The following is a 17,397-nucleotide window of genomic DNA, read 5'->3' as shown; positions in this document are numbered from 1 at the left end:
GCGAGGGAGTATTCTGTGCCATTGCAAGTTGGAAAGATATAACTTGTCTGATGTTACAAGATGTGGCTTTCAATGTTTTACCTTGAGAATCAAAAGAGACTTTAGACATCTGAACAGTGTAGTAGCTCCTACAGACTATTGGGATCACTCTAGACTGGATGCATTTCCATCACAGCATGAGCATGAGGCTATCGAGCCATGGGTTCAGTATGCAGTTGATTGAAACAAAAAGATTCCAAATAGGGTGATTTCTTTGGCCTCTTGTCTGTCATTTCTGGTTTTCTTTGTGAAGCTTGTGTAAAATCTTGTAGGAAGAACCTTTCCAGATACCTTACAAGACAGTGTGTATAGAACAGAATATTTAATTTTTTTATTCGATATATTTTTTTATTTACATTTCAAATGATTTCCCCTTTTCTAGCCCCCCACCCCCGAAAGTCCCATGAGCCCCTTTCTCTTCCCCTGTCCTCCCACCCACCCCTTCCCACTTCCCCACTCTGGTTTTGCCGAATACTGCTTCACTGAGTCTTTCCAGAACAAGGGGCCACTCCTCCTTTCTTCTTGTACCTCATTTGATGTGTGGATTATGTTTTGGGTATTCCAGTTTTCTAGGTTAATATCCACTTATTAGTGAGTGCATACCATAATTCACCTTTTGAGTCTGGGTTACCTCACTTAGTATGATGTTCTCTAGCTCCATCCATTTGCCTAACAATTTCATGAGTTCATTGTTTCTAATGGCTGAATAATACTCCATTGTGTATATATACCACATTTTTTGCATCCACTCTTCTGTTGAGGGATACCTGGGTTCTTTCCAGCTTCTAGCAATTATAAATAGGGCTGCTACGAACATAGTAGAGCATGTATCCTTATTACATGCCCAGGAGTGGTATAGCAGGATCTTCTGGAAGTGAGGTGCCCAGTTTTCGGAGGAACTGCCAGACTGATTTCCAGAGTGGTTGAACCAATTTGCAACCCCACCAGCAGTGGAGGAGTGTTCCTCTTTCTCCACACCCTCTCCAACACCTGCTGTCTCCTGAACTTTTAATCTTAGCCACTCTGACTGGTGTAAGGTGAAATCTCAGGGTTGTTTTGATTTGCATTTCCCTAATGACTAATGAAGTTGAGCATTTTTTTTAAGATGCTTCTCCTCCATCCAAAGTTCTTCAGGTGAGAATTCTTTGTTTAACTCTGTACCCCATTTTTAATAGGGTTGTTTGGTTTTCTGGAGTCTAACTTCTTGAGTTCTTTATATATATTGGATATTAGCCCTCTGTCTGATGTAGGATTGGTGAAGATCTTTTCCCAATTTGTTGGTTGCCGATGTGTCTTCTTGATATTGTCCTTTGCCTTACAGAAACTTTGTAATTTTATGAGGTCCCATTTGTCAATTCTTGATCTTAGAGCATATGCTATTGGTGTTCTGTTCATAAACTTTCTCCCTGAACCGATGTCCTCAAGGGTCGTCCCCAGTTTCTTTTCTATTAGCTTCAGAGTGTCTGGCTTTATGTGGAGGTCCTTGATCCATTTGGATTTGAGCTTAGTACAAGGAGACAAGGACGAATCAATTCGCATTCTTCTGCATGCTGACCTCCAGTTGAACCAGCACCATTTGTTGAAAAGGCTATCTTTTTTCCATTGGATGTTTTCAGCCTCTGTGTCCAGGATCAATTGGCCATAGGTGTGTGGATTCATTTCTGGATCTTCAATCCTGTTCCATTGATCCTCCTGCCCGTCACTGTACCAATACCATGCAGTTTTTAACACTATTGCTCTGTAGTATTGCTTGAGGTCAGGGATACTGATTCCCCCAGAATTTCTTTTGTTGCTGAGAATAGTTTTAGCTATCCTGGGTTTTTTGTTGTTCCAGATGAATTTGATAATTGCTCTTTCTAACTCTGTGGAGAATTTAGTTGGGATTTTGATGGGTATTGCTTTGAATCTGTATATTGCTTTTGGCAAAATGGCCATTTTAACTATAATGATTCTACTGATCCATGAGCATGGGAGGTTTTCCCATTTTTTGAGGTCTTCTTCCATTTCCTTCTTCAGAGTCTTGAATTTCTTGTCATACAGATCTTTCACATGTTTGGTAAGAGTCACCCCAAGATACTTTATACTGTTTGTGGCTATTGTGAAGGGGGTCATTTCCCTAATTTCTTTCTCAGCCTGCTTATTCTTTGAGTATAGGAAGGCCACTGATTTGATTGAATTGATTTTATAACCTGCCACTTTGCTGAAGTTGTTTATCAGCAGTAGGAGTTCTCTAGTGGAGTTTTTTGGGTCACTATCATGTAATCTGCAAATAATGATAGTTTGACTTCTTCCTTTCCAAATTGTATCCCTTTGAACTCCTTATGTTGTCAAATTGCCCGAGCCAGTACCTCAAGCACAATATTGAAAAGATAAGGAGTAAGGGGGCAGCCTTGTCTGGTCCCTGATTTCAGTGGGCTTGCTTCAAGTTTCTCTCCATTTAGTTTGATGCTGGCTACTGGTTTGCTGTATATTGCTTTTACTATGTTTAGGTATGGGCCTTGAATTCCTGTTCTCTCCGAGACTTTAAGCATGAAAGGATGCTCAATTTTGTCAAATGCTTTTTCAGCATCCAATGAAATGACCATTTGGTTTTGTTCTTTGAATTTGTTTATGTAGTGGATTGCATTGATGGATTTCCGTATATTGAACTAACCCTGCATTCCCGGGATAAAGGCTCCTTGATCATGGTGGATGATCGTTTTGATATGTTCTTGAATTCGGTTGGCAAGAATTTTATTGAGTATTTTTGCATCGATGTTCATAAGGGAAATTGGTCTGAAGTCCTCTTTCTTTGTTGGATCTTTGTGTGGTTTTGGTATCACCGTAATTGTGGCTTCGTAGAAGGAATTGGGTAGTGTTCCTTCTGTTTCTATCTTGTGGAATAGTTTGAAGAGTATTGGTGTTAACTCTTCTTTGAAGGTCTGATAGAAGAATTCTGCACTGAAACCATCTGGCCCTGTGCTTTTTTTGGTTGGAAGACTTTCTATGACTCCTTCTATTCTTTAGGCATTATGGGACTGTTTAGATGGTCTAGTTGGTCCTGAGTTAATTTTGGTATTTGGTATCTGTCAAGGAAATTGTCCATTTCCTCCAGATTCTCCAATTGCGTTGAGTAGAAGCTCTTGAAGTAGGATCTGATGATTTTTTGGATTTCCTCAGTTTCCGTTGTTATATCTACCTTTTCATTTCTAAGTTTGTTAATTTGGATACTTTCTCTGTGCCCTTTGGTCAGTCTGGCTAAGGGTTTATCTATCTTGTTGATTTTCTCACAGAACCAGCTCCTGGTTTTGTTGATTCTTTGTATGGTTCTCTTTGTTTCCACTTGATTGATTTCAGCCCTGAGTTTGATGATTTCCTGCCTTCTACTCCTCCTGGGTGAAATAGCTTCTTTTTGTTCCAGGGCTTTCAGGTGTGTCATTAAGCTGATAATGTATGCTCTCTCCATTTTCTTTTTGGAGGCACTCAGGGCTATGAGTTTTCCTCTTAGCACTGCTTTCATTGTGTCCCATAGATTTGGGTATGTTGTGTCTTCGTTTTCATTGTGTTCTAAAAAGTCTTTAATTTCTTTCTTTATTTCTTCCTTGACCAAGGTATCATTGAGTAGAATATTGTTCTGTTTCCACGTGTATGTGGGTTTTCTGTTGTTTTTGTTGCTATTGAAGATCACTTTTACTCCATAGTGATCTGATAGGAGGCATGGGATTAGTTCTATCTTCTTATATTTGTTGAGGTCTGTCTTGTGACCAATTATATGGTCGATTTTGGAGAAGGTACCATGAGGTGCTGAGAAAAAGGTATATTCTTTTGCTTTAGGATAGAATGTTCTATATATATCTGTTAAATCTAATTGTTCCAAAGCTTCAATTAGTTTCATTGTGTCCCTGTTTAGTTTCTGTTTTCCTGATTGGTTCATTGAGGAAAGTGCAGTGTTGAAGTCACCCACAATTAATGTGTTAGGTGCAATGTATGCTTTGAGTTTCAATAAAGTTTCTTTTACGAAAGAGGGTGCCCTTGCATTTGGAGCATAGATGTTCAGGATTGAGAGTTCTTCTTGTTGTATTTTTCCTTTGACCAGCAAGAAGTGTCCCTCAGAGTCTCTTTTGATGACTTTGGGTTGAAAGTCAATTTTATCTGAAATTAAAATGGCTACTCCAGCTTGTTTCCTGAGACCATTTGCTTGTAAAATTGTCTTCCAGCCTTTTAATCTAAGGTAGTGTTTGTCTTTGACCCTGAGGTGTGTTTCCTGTAAGCAGCAAAATGTAGGGTCCTGTTTACGTATCCAGTCAGTTAGTCTGTGTCTTTTTATTGGAGCATTAAGTCCATTGATGTTAAGAGATATTAAGGAATAGTGATTGTTACTACCTATCATTTTTGACGTTATATTTTTTTATTTGATTGCTTAACTTCTTTTGGGTTTGATGAAAGGTTACTATCTTGCTTTTTCCAGGGTGAAGTTTCCCTCCTTGTATTGGTGTTTTCCTCCTATTATCCTTTGTAGGGCTGGGTTTGTGGAGAGATATTGGGTAAACTTGGTTTTGTCATGAAATATCTTAGTTTCTCCATCAACGGTGATTGAGAGTTTTGCTGGATATAGTAGTTTTGGCTGGCATTTGTGTTCTCTTAGAGTCTGCATGAGATCTGCCCAGGACCTTCTAGCCTTCATAGTCTCAGGTGAAAAGTCTGCTGTGATTCTGATAGGTCTTCCTTTATATGTTACTTGGCTTTTTCTCTTACTGCATTTAATATTCTTTCTTTGTTTAGAACATTTGGTGTTTTGATTATTATGTGACGGGAAGTATTTCTGTTCTGGTCCAGTCTGTTTGGGGTTCTGTAGGCTTCTTGTATATTCATGGGCATCTCTCTCTTTAGGTTAGGGAAGTTTTCTTCCATAATTTTATTGAAGATATTTGCTGGCCCTTTAAGTTGTAAATCTTCACTCTCATCTATGCCTATAATCCTTAGGTTTGGTCTTCTCATTGTGTCCTGGATTTCCTGGATATTTTGGGTTACAAGCTTTTTGCATTTTGCATTTTCTTTATCTGTTGAGTCCATGGTTTCTATGGAATCTTCAGCATCTGAGATTCTTTTTTCTATCTCTTGTATTCTGTTATTGATATTTGAATCTCTGTCCCCTGATTTCTTCCCAAGGCTTTCTATCTCCAAAGTTGTCTCCCTTTGAGTTTTCTTAGTTGTTTCTACTTTTGATTTTAGATCCTGGATGGTTTTGCTTAGCTCCTTCACTTGCTTGTTTGTGCTTTCCTCTAATTCTTTAAGAGATTTTTGTGTTTCCTCTTTCATGACCTCAGCCTGTTGACCAAAGTTCTCCTGTATATCTTTAAGTGCTTTTTTTTTTTTTTTAAGTATGTCCTTCATGTGTTCCTGTACCAGCATCATGACCAGTGATTTTAAATCCAAATCTTGTTTTACTGGTGTGATGGGGTATCCAGGACATGCTGGTAGAGGAGAATTGGGCTCAGATGTTGCCATATTGCCTTGATTTCTGTTAGTGATGTTCCTGAGTTTGCCTTTTGCCATCTAGTTCTCACTGGTGTTAGTTGGTCTTGTCAGTGTTGGACTCACCAGTGCAAGCTGCCCCTTCCCAGGTGGCCTCTGGTGCACAGCTTACCTCCTGCACTGCCTGGAGACAGGGTTCTGTTGCCCAGGCTGTTCAGATCCCGAAGCAGACACCCGAAGGCTCCCGCTGGTGCCTGCTGGATTCAGCGGAGCACACCAACTTCTCCCAGCTGGCCGCCCAGAAGCCCCTCCTGCCTCTTGCAGGACCTGGAGAGGACCTGGGTGTTGCCACACAGGCTGATCTGGATCCAGCAGCGGAGAGAGTTTAGCTGTGGTCTCTAGCCAGAGGCCTCAGGACTGGGACCTAAGCTCTGGGCCGCAGGAACAAGACATGCTGCGAGTCCCAGAGACTGTCTCTGGGTGCACACCAGGTCTCCCGCACTTCCTGGAGACCGAGTGCTGTGGCCCTGGTCGTTCAGATCCCAAAGCAGACACCTGAAAGCTCCTGCTGGGGCCCACTGGATTCACCGGAGCACACCGACTTCTCCTCGCTGGCCTGCTGATGTGTTCTTGGGTGCCCTTGCAGGTCTAGTGTGCTTTGCCCCAGATTGTGTCTGTGAACCAGATGAAGCCCATGTGCACCCCCAGGGAGCGCAGACTGTGTACGCTGCTGGGACCTCACCCACGTGCTGATCACTCCGCTGGGCATCTGATCCCCCAACCGGGCTGGCGCACACAAGGTTAGCCTGGCCGCCCAGGCCCTGGGTCCATGCAGAAGCCTGGGAGGCCAAGGTCTGAGCAAATTTCCCCTCGGGCTATGACTGACAGCGGGGTCCGCCAAGTGACCAGGATGGCGGGCGTGTGCGTTTGCATTCCCTGAAAGCGCCGGGAGAGTCTGCTGGGCTAACAACCTCCTGGGCGCGTTGACACACAGATGGCCCACCAAGCCGCCCAGTTCTTGGGGTCAGTCCAGGGCCTGTTGGGGCCTAGACCCCCACTTTTTTAGCCTCAGGCTATGCTTGTTAGCCATCTCTGCCCTCCCGAGCACTCTGGGTTCTGTAGGCAAAATGGTGGCGCGCGTGCCGGCCAGGGCAAAAAACCTCCTGGCTGGGTTGGCACCCCAATGGCCCCCCGAACAGCCCAGGGCCTGGGTGCAGGTCAACGCTCTTCGGGCTCCGACCCCCGTGATGTTGGCCTCGGGTTATGTTTGTGTATCTCAGTCTGTCCGATCTCTCTGGAGTCCGAAACCAAGATGGAGGTGAGCCTCTCCTGACTGGTGGAAGGCCGAGTTCTGAAGTGGCTTCCGTGCAGCAAAAGGCACCGCAAATCCGCAGCTGCTTGCAGCCCGGCTGGCCAGAGAAGGTCAGTGGTCGTGGGCGCCGGGCCTAACTGGACCCTGTGTCGCCTTGGTTCCACTGCAGATGGCCCTTCAGCTGGACCAGCCACTGCTGCACTGCCGCCACTGCCGCCGCTGCTGCCTGACTATTTTCTTGGAAAATTTATTTTTATTACTCTGGTTTTATTGCCAATAATTTATATATTAATTGTCACCCTTATCACTATCCCCAATTTAGGTCCCTTGCTATTACAGTGTTCCTCCCTCTAGTCTACTCGTTTTCTTCTTTGAGAGGTTGTGGGGCCCAAGGTATTCTCAAAATCGGTGCATCAAGTCTCTTGTGACTTAACTGTATCTTCTCACAATGAGGCCAGTCATGGCACTCCAGTTAAGGAAATAGATTCCAGAGATAGCCCACAGCTATAAGGAAAAACCCTACTTCAGTTGTTGAATGGCCCTCATGAAGAGGGAGCTGTGTATCTGTTTCCCATGTGCCAGGGGCTTTAGTCCAGCCTGTGTATGCTATTTGGTTTGTGGCTCCATCCCTGTGTGTCCACAAGGGAACTGCTTAGTTGAGTCTGTTGGTCTTCTATGGAGTATCTATATTCTTCAGGGATTTTAATCCCCCCACCAACTCTTCCATAAGAGTCCCCAAAGTCCATGCAAAGTTTGACTCTGAAGCTTTTTCAGTCAGCTGGTGGGTGGAGTCTATCCATGGACAATTACTCAAGGCTCCTGTTTGGAAGCGTAACAGAGTATCATTAATAATGTCATGGACTGATACTTGTCCATAGGATGGCACACAAGTTGGGAAATTTTTCATTGGCCATTCCCTCAGTCTCTGCTTCAGAATTGCCCCTGTATTTCTTTTAGAGGGGAAAAATTGTGTTCTTAGTGGCTACTGGGTTGTGGTTGAAGCTGATTTGGATTTCCTTTTTCTCATGCTCCCAAATATTCACTATAATCTCTTTCCCTAAATCACATAAGATGCAATAGACAAATTTGCTATCCAATATTAAACTAATTTACAATTCAGTTGGTTTTAAATTTTTAAATTTATTTTATTTTTGATTTTCTTTTGGAAAAACAATCTCTGTGACACTTTGCCTGTCCTTATATTAGAGAAACCACAAAAGTGACATGGCATGTTTTTATAAAGTAAGCATAAGGTTTTGTGTGGTTTTGCATCCACATCTTTAGTTTTGAAATTTTGCCAAATATATAAGTTATATTCTATTTCTCAGGATGGCATATGTTCATGATCTCAATATCAGGTTTTAGTTTCACTGGGTGACAAGAGTATGAAGATGTGCATCAGACTTGTGTTGTTTTCTGAAATGTTTTTTATAAATTAGAGTATTTTGTCTGTGTGCATGAATAATAATATCATGTGTCTCACCATTACTGTTGTCAGAAAATGGCCTCAGAACTGCAGATCTTTAAGTTGTTAGCCTCCATGTGTTTGCAAGAAATTGTCCAACATTATGTAGAAGACCAGCAGGAGCACTCCACTGCTGAGCTCTCTCTCGTGCCCTATGTTGCTTATTTATGATCAACATTTATATTACTATTATTTTCATCTTTTCATTTGTAACTACTTAAGCGTGCATTCCCTTTTAATAAAATTTTATTATAATGTTATAAATTAGACTGTTGCACTTCATGTTTCCACAAGATTGAATACAGATCTGAAGTGAATGCATAATTCTTTGTTGGTACTTTTAGGAAAGAACATCGAGTTCTCTATCATTTTTGATTCCTTGGTTGAATTTTGTAGGGGATTGAGGGTCTTAATATATAATCTTGTTCTCCTAGAACACATTACATAGGCCATACTAGCATCAATATAAGTGACATACATCTGCCTGTGCTTCTGTGATTAAAGACACGAAAAAATAACCCCCTTCTTGACCGTCAGTTTTGTACTTAGTAATTGTTCATACAATTTTTCAGATATGTGCTCAGTGTTGTGGATCTGTTTCCCCTGCTTCTCCCTCTTAATTGACATTTCTCTGGCAAGGCTTTATCCTATCCAAAGTGTTCAAAAGTGACACAAGTAAATCTTATATTTCGATCTCTGTCTAAAATGACACAGTGAGTATAAATTCTGAGGCATAATATAAGTAGAGCAAGTGCCAAAATTATATGAGTATGTTTTAAAGTAAACATATATTTCCTTTACAGTGATGTAAATATCATGCTTTGTGTTATACACATGTATGGGATATTGAGGATACAGTGACTTTTGATGATGTGCATGTGAACTTCACTGGGGAAGAGTGGAATTTGCTGGATCCTTCCCAGAAGCATCTCTACAAAGATGTGATGTTGGAAACCTCCCTGAACCTTAAAGCTTTAGGAAGACTCTTATTTTTTTTTCTAAAAGAAATAAATGTTTCCTGGTTATTGATAATCTCCTATCATTTTAAGTGTGAATAATGAAGATTGAGCTGAATAATTCAGTTGCACTGAATTTTCATTGTAAATTTCACAGTGCAGTGAAAATTTGCAGTACCTTGAATTTTGCCTAATTTTCAATAGTGTATCATTGATTTTTCTGGTACTCTGTTTTAGGCTATTATCAGGAAGATTATCATCTTGAAGAAGAATTTCAACATATTAGAAGATATGAAAGGTACGTTTCATGTGCAGGCTGATACAAATTTGCCTCTGAGGGAAATTTAATATCTTTTGGAATCTCTAACGAATAGCAAGATTGTAAAACAACAGTCCATTAAGTGTAAATATGATTATAATATTCTTACAAAACCATGTACCTCAAGGTCGGATATCTGATTAGAGTAACCATTTCATATGTAGCTCCTTTAGAGCTATGCTGTGCACCTGCCAATCTGTATAATCTCATAGTACTTAGAAAGTACACATTGAATAGTGATGAATTTATATCCAAAAAATTCTGATAAGCAAATAGCCCATAGTAAATTTGGTGATACCCATATTCTTGTAGTAATATGTTTAAGTTTGGTGAGAGGGCATTTTAAGAGAATCAAGAATGATGTTGTAAAGATATAATAGTCTATATTGCATCTGTTATGAGAAGTAAAAATTCAAACAGTGTGAATGCAATGTGTAAAACTTTCATTTGTCATTCATTTTTATTAGGTATATGATATGTCATGATGGATAAAAACATTTGAGCATAGGGATATTGAAAAAAGCAACACAACGTTTTTGTTCTAAAACAATGAGAAGATATATAGTATTCTGTCTTTGATAGACATAAGGAATATGATACTCATTTGCAATTAATTGGTTTTATAGCTTTATGGGGAATATCCCCAAACTCATACTGTAGAAAATCTTTCTGAGTACTAAGAATTTGGATATTCTTCTGTGTGTAATGTTTTACAGTCAAATGTGTTGTAATTCACACTACAGGAAAAATTATGAATGCAATCAGTGTTATAATGATCAGAGTTATTCAAAATTTCTTCAGATAGCTGAAATACATTACATAAAAATTACTTATAAAAAGATAATGTTATAAATATGAGACATGTAATAACCATCACAGGTGACTTAACTCATGATGAAGCAGAACACCATAAACATACAAAGGAATGAAACCTTAAGTTCTGATGCTTCTTTACCATTAGAAAAAATTGTAAACATAATTCAGATTCTTTACATGATTGATCAGAGTAATGCATGTGGTAAAGTTTCACATGTGCTAATTATCTTTGCAGGCATGCAAGACGTCATAGTGGAGAGAAACCCTATGTGTGTAATCAGTGTGGTAAAGCCTTTGCAAAGCCCAGTCTTCTCCAATATCATAAAAGAACACATACTGGAGAGAAACCTTATGAATGTAATCAACGTGGTAAAGCCTTTGCAAGACAGAGTAATCTCCAAAGACATAAAATGATACATACCGGAGAGAAACCTTATGAATGTAATCAACGTGGTAAAACCTTTGCACAGTGTAGTACTTTCCAATGTCATAAAATAACACATACTGGAGAGAAACCTTATGAATGTAATCAGTGTGGTAAAGCCTTTGCAAGACCTAGAAATCTTCAATATCATAAAAGAACACATTCTGGAGGGAAACCTTATAAATGTAATCAATGTGGTAAAGTCTTTGCAAGACCCAGTGATTTTCAATATCATAAAAGAACACATACTGGAGAGAAACCTTATGAATGTAATCAATGTGGTAAAGCCTTTGCAAAGCCCAGTCTTCTCCAATGTCATAAAATAACACATACTGGAGAAAACCTTATGAATGTAATAAGTGTGGTAAAGCCTTTGCACATCACAGTACTTTCCAATATCATAAAAGAACACATACTGGAGACAAACCTTATGAATATAATCAATGTGGTAAAGTCTTTGCATGTTACAGTAGTCTGCAATATCATAAAAGAACACATACTGGAGAGAAACCTTATAAATGCAATCAATGTGGTAAAGCCTTTACAAGACCCACTAGTCTCCATTATCATAAAACAACACATACTAGAGAGAAACTGTAGGAATATGCACAATATTTTAAAGCCTTTTCATATCATATTTTTTTCCAAAGACATAAAAGAACGCATACTGGAGAGAAACCTTAAGATTGTAATCAATGTGGTAAAACCATTGCAACTCCTAGTCATCTCCAATTTCATAAAAGAGCACATACCAAACAGAAAGCTTATTAATGTAATCAACATGTAAAATAAATTCTGAAGGGAGAAGTCACAAAATTCTCTGTGCTGGAGAGAAACCAAAAATTTAATCATGAATTAAGTTGGAGTTAGGGGGCTATCATAGTATGAATATGATAGACTTGGGTGCTTGGCATTAGTTTAACTCTGGAAATGTGTCTTTTGATGCTTTGCCAAAGAAGGTTGCTGCACTTTACCCTTGTCTGAATAGTTTCTATGAGGTTAAGGTAAAGACGTTTACATTAATTGAATTGATAGAGTAAGTCACTAACATCATTGCATAAAATTTTGCCTGACAGTTTTTAACATGTATAGAAAATAAGAAAGGAAAAACATAAAATATAAGGTTCAAAATGCAAGGCATCATCAGGAAATTGAATGAAGTTTAATCCTGTGGTTATTACATTTATCCTAAGTATATACAATGGTATTTAAGGAATGGTTACATTAGAGCAAGATTCTATCCTGCTAAACTTATGAATTTGCAGTGTGTGAAAGAGAACTGCATCATGGTAAAAATTATTATTATCTGATTAGTGTTGTCATATGGACATATGAAGATACAAGTATGTGTCAAACTGACAAAGGATAGATCTTGAAAGATCTTCTGGATTTTCAATCTAAGATTGAAAATGGAAAGCTTAGGTCCAGGCATAGTGACACATGAATTTTATCCCAGAGTTTAAGAGACAGAATCCTGCATATCTCTGATTTAAAGATTAATCTACTGAGGAAGTTCCAGACCACCATGTTTAGGCCATGAATGTTTTGAAAAATATAAAATGGTTGAAAACGCAATGGAAGGACCATGTTTCAGCCATATCAAGGAGGAGAATTCAGCAGCTTTGTCTATGTAGCTCTGGATTTAGAGGCAAGAACAGAAGGGACTAGTGAGGCAATTAATGCTGGAAAGCTGTGTCAAGAATTAGTGGTGATGGAGAACAAATCAGCATTACTGAAGTAAAATCACCTGGGTAGTGTTTTCTGAGTGACAAAGAAGGTGTGTTCCAGAGATCACCAAGGTGCAGGTGGACCTGGTCATGTTTAAGAATTACCCAGGTAGAGTTGCTGTATTTTGAATGCATGAAGTTGTCATGCAGAGCAGCTGAGGCATGGCACAATTGAGCAACCATAACACGGGCTATGTGTCAAGCCTAATTGCAGCAGAAGAACTCAGCATGCTAAATATGCAAGTACCATCGGATGAGCAGCAAGAACAGTAAGGGCAGTAGAGTGGAATCAACCAGAGCTTAGAGTGATACAGAGAACAGAGCTCAAGAAGAGACCCAATCTTTTAGAATGCGCAGTGATGCACATGTGTAGATCCTGGAGATTGAAACAAGAAGACATAATATTGAAGTTATCTTGGAAACACCAAGATTTTGATATGTTAGAACTGTGTGTTGCCTGCTCAGGAAAACTTGAATAAGGGAATAAAACCACTCAAACAGAAAGAACTGTGATTCAGTGAACAATGCACAAAGTAGATATAGATCAGAAGACTGCTGTGACATCAGACCTGGACATGCAGAGTTTAGAGATTGCCCAGCTGGCTTTTGGTCCTTTTTAGGTACAGGATTTCCCCACAATGAAATTAGGAATGGTGAAGTGTATCATGTTTATATGAAGACATATGATGTACTTTTTGTTTTTGAAAATATATGTGGTTACTATTACATTATAGGATTCATCTCAGAAGAGTCTTTGAACTTTGGACTCTTAACTTTTTGAGACTGCTATAGAAGATGGGGACGTTTGAAGTTCGAGCTCATGTATTCTGCATGTTTATATATGATCCCTATACATTCAGTGTTTGAACAATCATATGGGGGCCAGGCAGTGGAATATTGTAATTTAAATATGCTAAGCTATGTTTGTAGCATTATATTGTAGTATGGCCTTGTTGGAGGAACTGCATCACTTGAGGGTTTGGGCTTTGAAATCCCTATCAGTGATGAAGAGACCCTCCTATTAGGTCCCTGGAAGACAGTCTCGTAGTAGCTTCCTTTGGATAAAGATGAAGAAATCTCAGGTTCTTCTCCAGCATCATGTCTGCCTGCATGCCTGCCATTCATCCTGCTATGATGAAAATGGACTAAACCTCTGAAACTGTAATCCAGCCCCAATTAAATGGTTGCTTTTATAGGAGTGGTGTTGCTCATGATGTCTTCATAGCAGTGAAAACACTAAGACAGAAGCATTGCGAGTGTTTGCAGTGCGGTCATGTCTTTGGACAATTCCTTACTCTTCATGTTCATGAAAGAATATGTACTAGAGAAAATCCTTATGAATATATTTAGTATAATGAAGCTTTGCCAAACCACTATACTCGTTATCATTATGAAACTATTCATACCGGAGAGAAATTCTCTGAATATTAGCAATGTGGTAGTCTTTATGTTATGGTATCCCTGAGTTCCAACACAAATCAAACAGCAGGACACTTCAACAGACAAGAATTTTTTGTAGTCAACTTTCTACTCATTAATCAGGACCACAAAAATATACTGAGAAGCTTAGAAATTGATTTTTGTTTGTATTTTTTAGTTAGTTATGTATGCAACAACTTTTCTAAAAGTGTTTATCACTCAGGAATTGCCTTTGGAAAATTTTTGTTCGCTTATACATATGACCATGCCATCTTAAAATAAATGTAATTTTATATACTCCTTTCTAATTCATATTTCTTTCATCCCCTTCAGTTATATTGTTCTAGTTAAATTTTTAGATAGAACTTTGAATATATATAGAGAGAATTAACCACCTTGACTTCTTTGTGAATTAGTGGAATTGATTGGAATATCTCCCCATTTAATTTAATGTTGGCTATAGGCTTGCTGTATTGTAATGTTAGTATATTTAGGTAAATCCTTGTGCCCTTACTTACTCCAAGATTTTTTCCATAAAGTGGAGTTGGGTATTGTTGGAGAAATTTCATCACCTAACGAGATGATCACTTAATTACTCTTTACATTTAACCACATCATTTTGAAGCATTGTTGCATCTCTTTAATCACCTCATTAATCATGGTGAATGAAATTTTGATGAATTTTCTATTTTATTTCTTTTTATTTTATTTGGTATTTTTGTTTTATTACTTTTTTTTCTTGCATTTGTGTTTTTGCAATATTGACCTGTAATTTTGTTGCTTAGTCGTTTTAACTGGATATTTGAGAAATGATAGGTTCACCAAATAAATCATCTAATGTATTTGTAGACAGATATTGTCCAAATTTGACTTTGTCATGGACTATCTAATTTTTCCATTTGTGTTGATTAAAATTTTTTCTACATACAAAAATCTGTGCATCTGTAATTTCTGCAGCACATGTGTTCAATCCTTTCTGGCATTACCAGACTCCAATGAATGTAAATATCATGAAATTGAATGCTGTTATCACTTTTTGAAGTGAAAATCTCAGTTTCATGTGGATGAACTTGTTATGCTATAGTTTGTTAGCATACATGGAATTTATTTTGGCTCCCACCTAAGGAACCATGATAGAAACAGAATGAACACTACCTAAGTCATTCTATCTTTATTTGTTTAAAAAGTAAATTATTGATTTCCAATGCATCACTGTTCTAATCTCTTGTTTGACTTTATTTCCCTACAATTACAGAACATTAAGAATTCCTTCATGTTTTTTCAAGTTCTATTGATTATTTATTTCTGTACATAGAAATGTTGCCTGTAGCAGAGGCTTCCTCTTTTTAGGTAATTGAGGATTGCCTTAAGCATCCCATCATTTCTCTGCTGCTCAGTGCTAGAATGTGTGTCGTGCAACTTCTCCAGATAGTTCCTTGAGTGCCCAGTGAAAAGCAAAAATAAAACACTAAGTGGATTCCTCCAACCTATCTGGCTTTTCTTGGGGCTTAAAATGTAGAGCTTCCTGTGCAAGAATCAATTGCTAAGACCATCTTTGAAGTCACAGTTCAAAAAGGGGTGGAAAATGAAGGTAAAAGCATCCCTGTTTTGACTGTGATTGGCATTAGCAGGGAGTTGAGAGGTAATCAATTTTAGATTATCAATAAATGTCCTGACTGGCCATTTCTAGGATCTGCACACTAGGCAATCAAGAATCTGAATAAAAAAATCTGAACTTATGTTAAACCAAATTACTGTAGTTACACTAGTTCAATAAAAACAGGAAATTCGGATATCATGATGTGGCCCTATCTAAAAGGACTATTATTTTCTAGATTTAAAATGTTCAGCCGGAGAGAAAAAATTATAAATAAAAAGTCTGTGCTCAAATTCATGATCGAAGACTCTGGGCACATGGCCATAAAGCCTGGTATATTTTACAGTTATATTGTGAATTTAATTACATAATTTCTTAACTGCCTTCCAAAATTGCTTAATAAAGATGCCTAAGGCCTAATGCTGGGCAGAAGAAAGGTAGATGGTGCTTCAATTCCCAGGCTTGGTGTCTGGGTTAAGAACATGAAGGAGATAGAAGAGGAAGAAGGAAGAATGGTCCATGGGGTAGGTCTTTGGCCAGGAGGACTGGCTTGGGTATATGAGTAGCCTTGGTAAACATGGCAAGTGATATCTCACAGTTATTAACAGGAACTACACAAAATAGTCTGTACAACTGTAGTGCTTTAAATCTTATTATAAATACCAAATCATTTGTGTCTTTCATTTGGTACCTTTATGATTCAAGTGTGGTATTAAAAATGAATAAAAAAATATTTACCACAACAAGGTGGCTTTAATTAGTGTTTCTGTCCAATGATTGAAATGGATTGGAAAGTACGATGGCAGAGGATACTCAGTAGGCCTGGCCCTTGTTCTTTTTAGAAAATGTCACATTGTGCTTTCAGAGATCTTTTTAAGAAGACAAAGGGAGGAACTGTTCCTGTAACATTATTAGATGTGGAAGTTGAAAGGCAGCCCGCTGCTCCCTGTGATGGTACATGCCTAAATCCTCAAAACTCAACAGACAAGGCAGGAAGATCATAAGGCCAAGACCCAGCTCAGCTATCTAATGAATTTGATGCTATTCTAGGCTAAACTAAACCATGTCTCACTTCCACCTCAAATATTTCCATCAAGTGTGGATAGAAAAATTATCATATGAATACATATATTCACACATAGCCCTTTCTACTTTATGTTTTTATATGTGTATAACAGTATTGGGAATACAAGTAGAATCAATAATAGACTATTAAAATACATTTTGATGGGGGATTTAAGTGTACCTTTTGGGATTTCTCTTTTTCATCCGTATTTAATCAATTTCTTGATCAAACATGGATTCCTTGTGCAGTTTAATCAAAAGTACAAGCTGTGACAAGTAGTATACACAAAAGGTGTGGCCTACAATGTCTTCTAATTTCATTCTAATTCCTATGGCTTTAAAAAACAGTTATTAAATAAACATTTGTGATGCAGATGCAAAGATCACATGTGGATCTGAAGGGTCTCTAGAAGGAGAAGGCCAAGAAAATATGCACTGAAAAAGATAAATCCTATAATGGCCAGCAAGAGATTTTGTCTTTTCATTAAGCAGCAGCAAAGCCTGCCTCATAATAAGGCATTGACTCTGCTTATCACAAGAAAAGCTTAGTAAGGTGAAAGCAGAGATTGAGAGCTGGTGTAAAAGCATCTGAATATGAGAAATAAATCAGAAGCTTGTAGAGCAGTTTTCAGCCTTGATGTCAGCAGTGTGATGAACAGTGAAGAGAAAAGGCAGTTAGGAAAAAAGGTGACTTAGTGACATCCTTACTTCAGAAGATGAGCACATCTCTCGGTACATGTTGTGCAGTTACTGATCTAGTAATTGCTTTTTGCTGCTATATCTCCATTAACATCACCAGAAGCA

The sequence above is a fragment of the Apodemus sylvaticus genome, chromosome 20 (genome assembly GCF_947179515.1).
Source record: "Apodemus sylvaticus chromosome 20, mApoSyl1.1, whole genome shotgun sequence".
Taxonomy (NCBI): Eukaryota; Metazoa; Chordata; class Mammalia; order Rodentia; family Muridae; genus Apodemus; species Apodemus sylvaticus.
The sequence above is the reverse complement of the archived record's forward strand: the minus strand, read 5'-3'. Positions refer to the sequence as shown.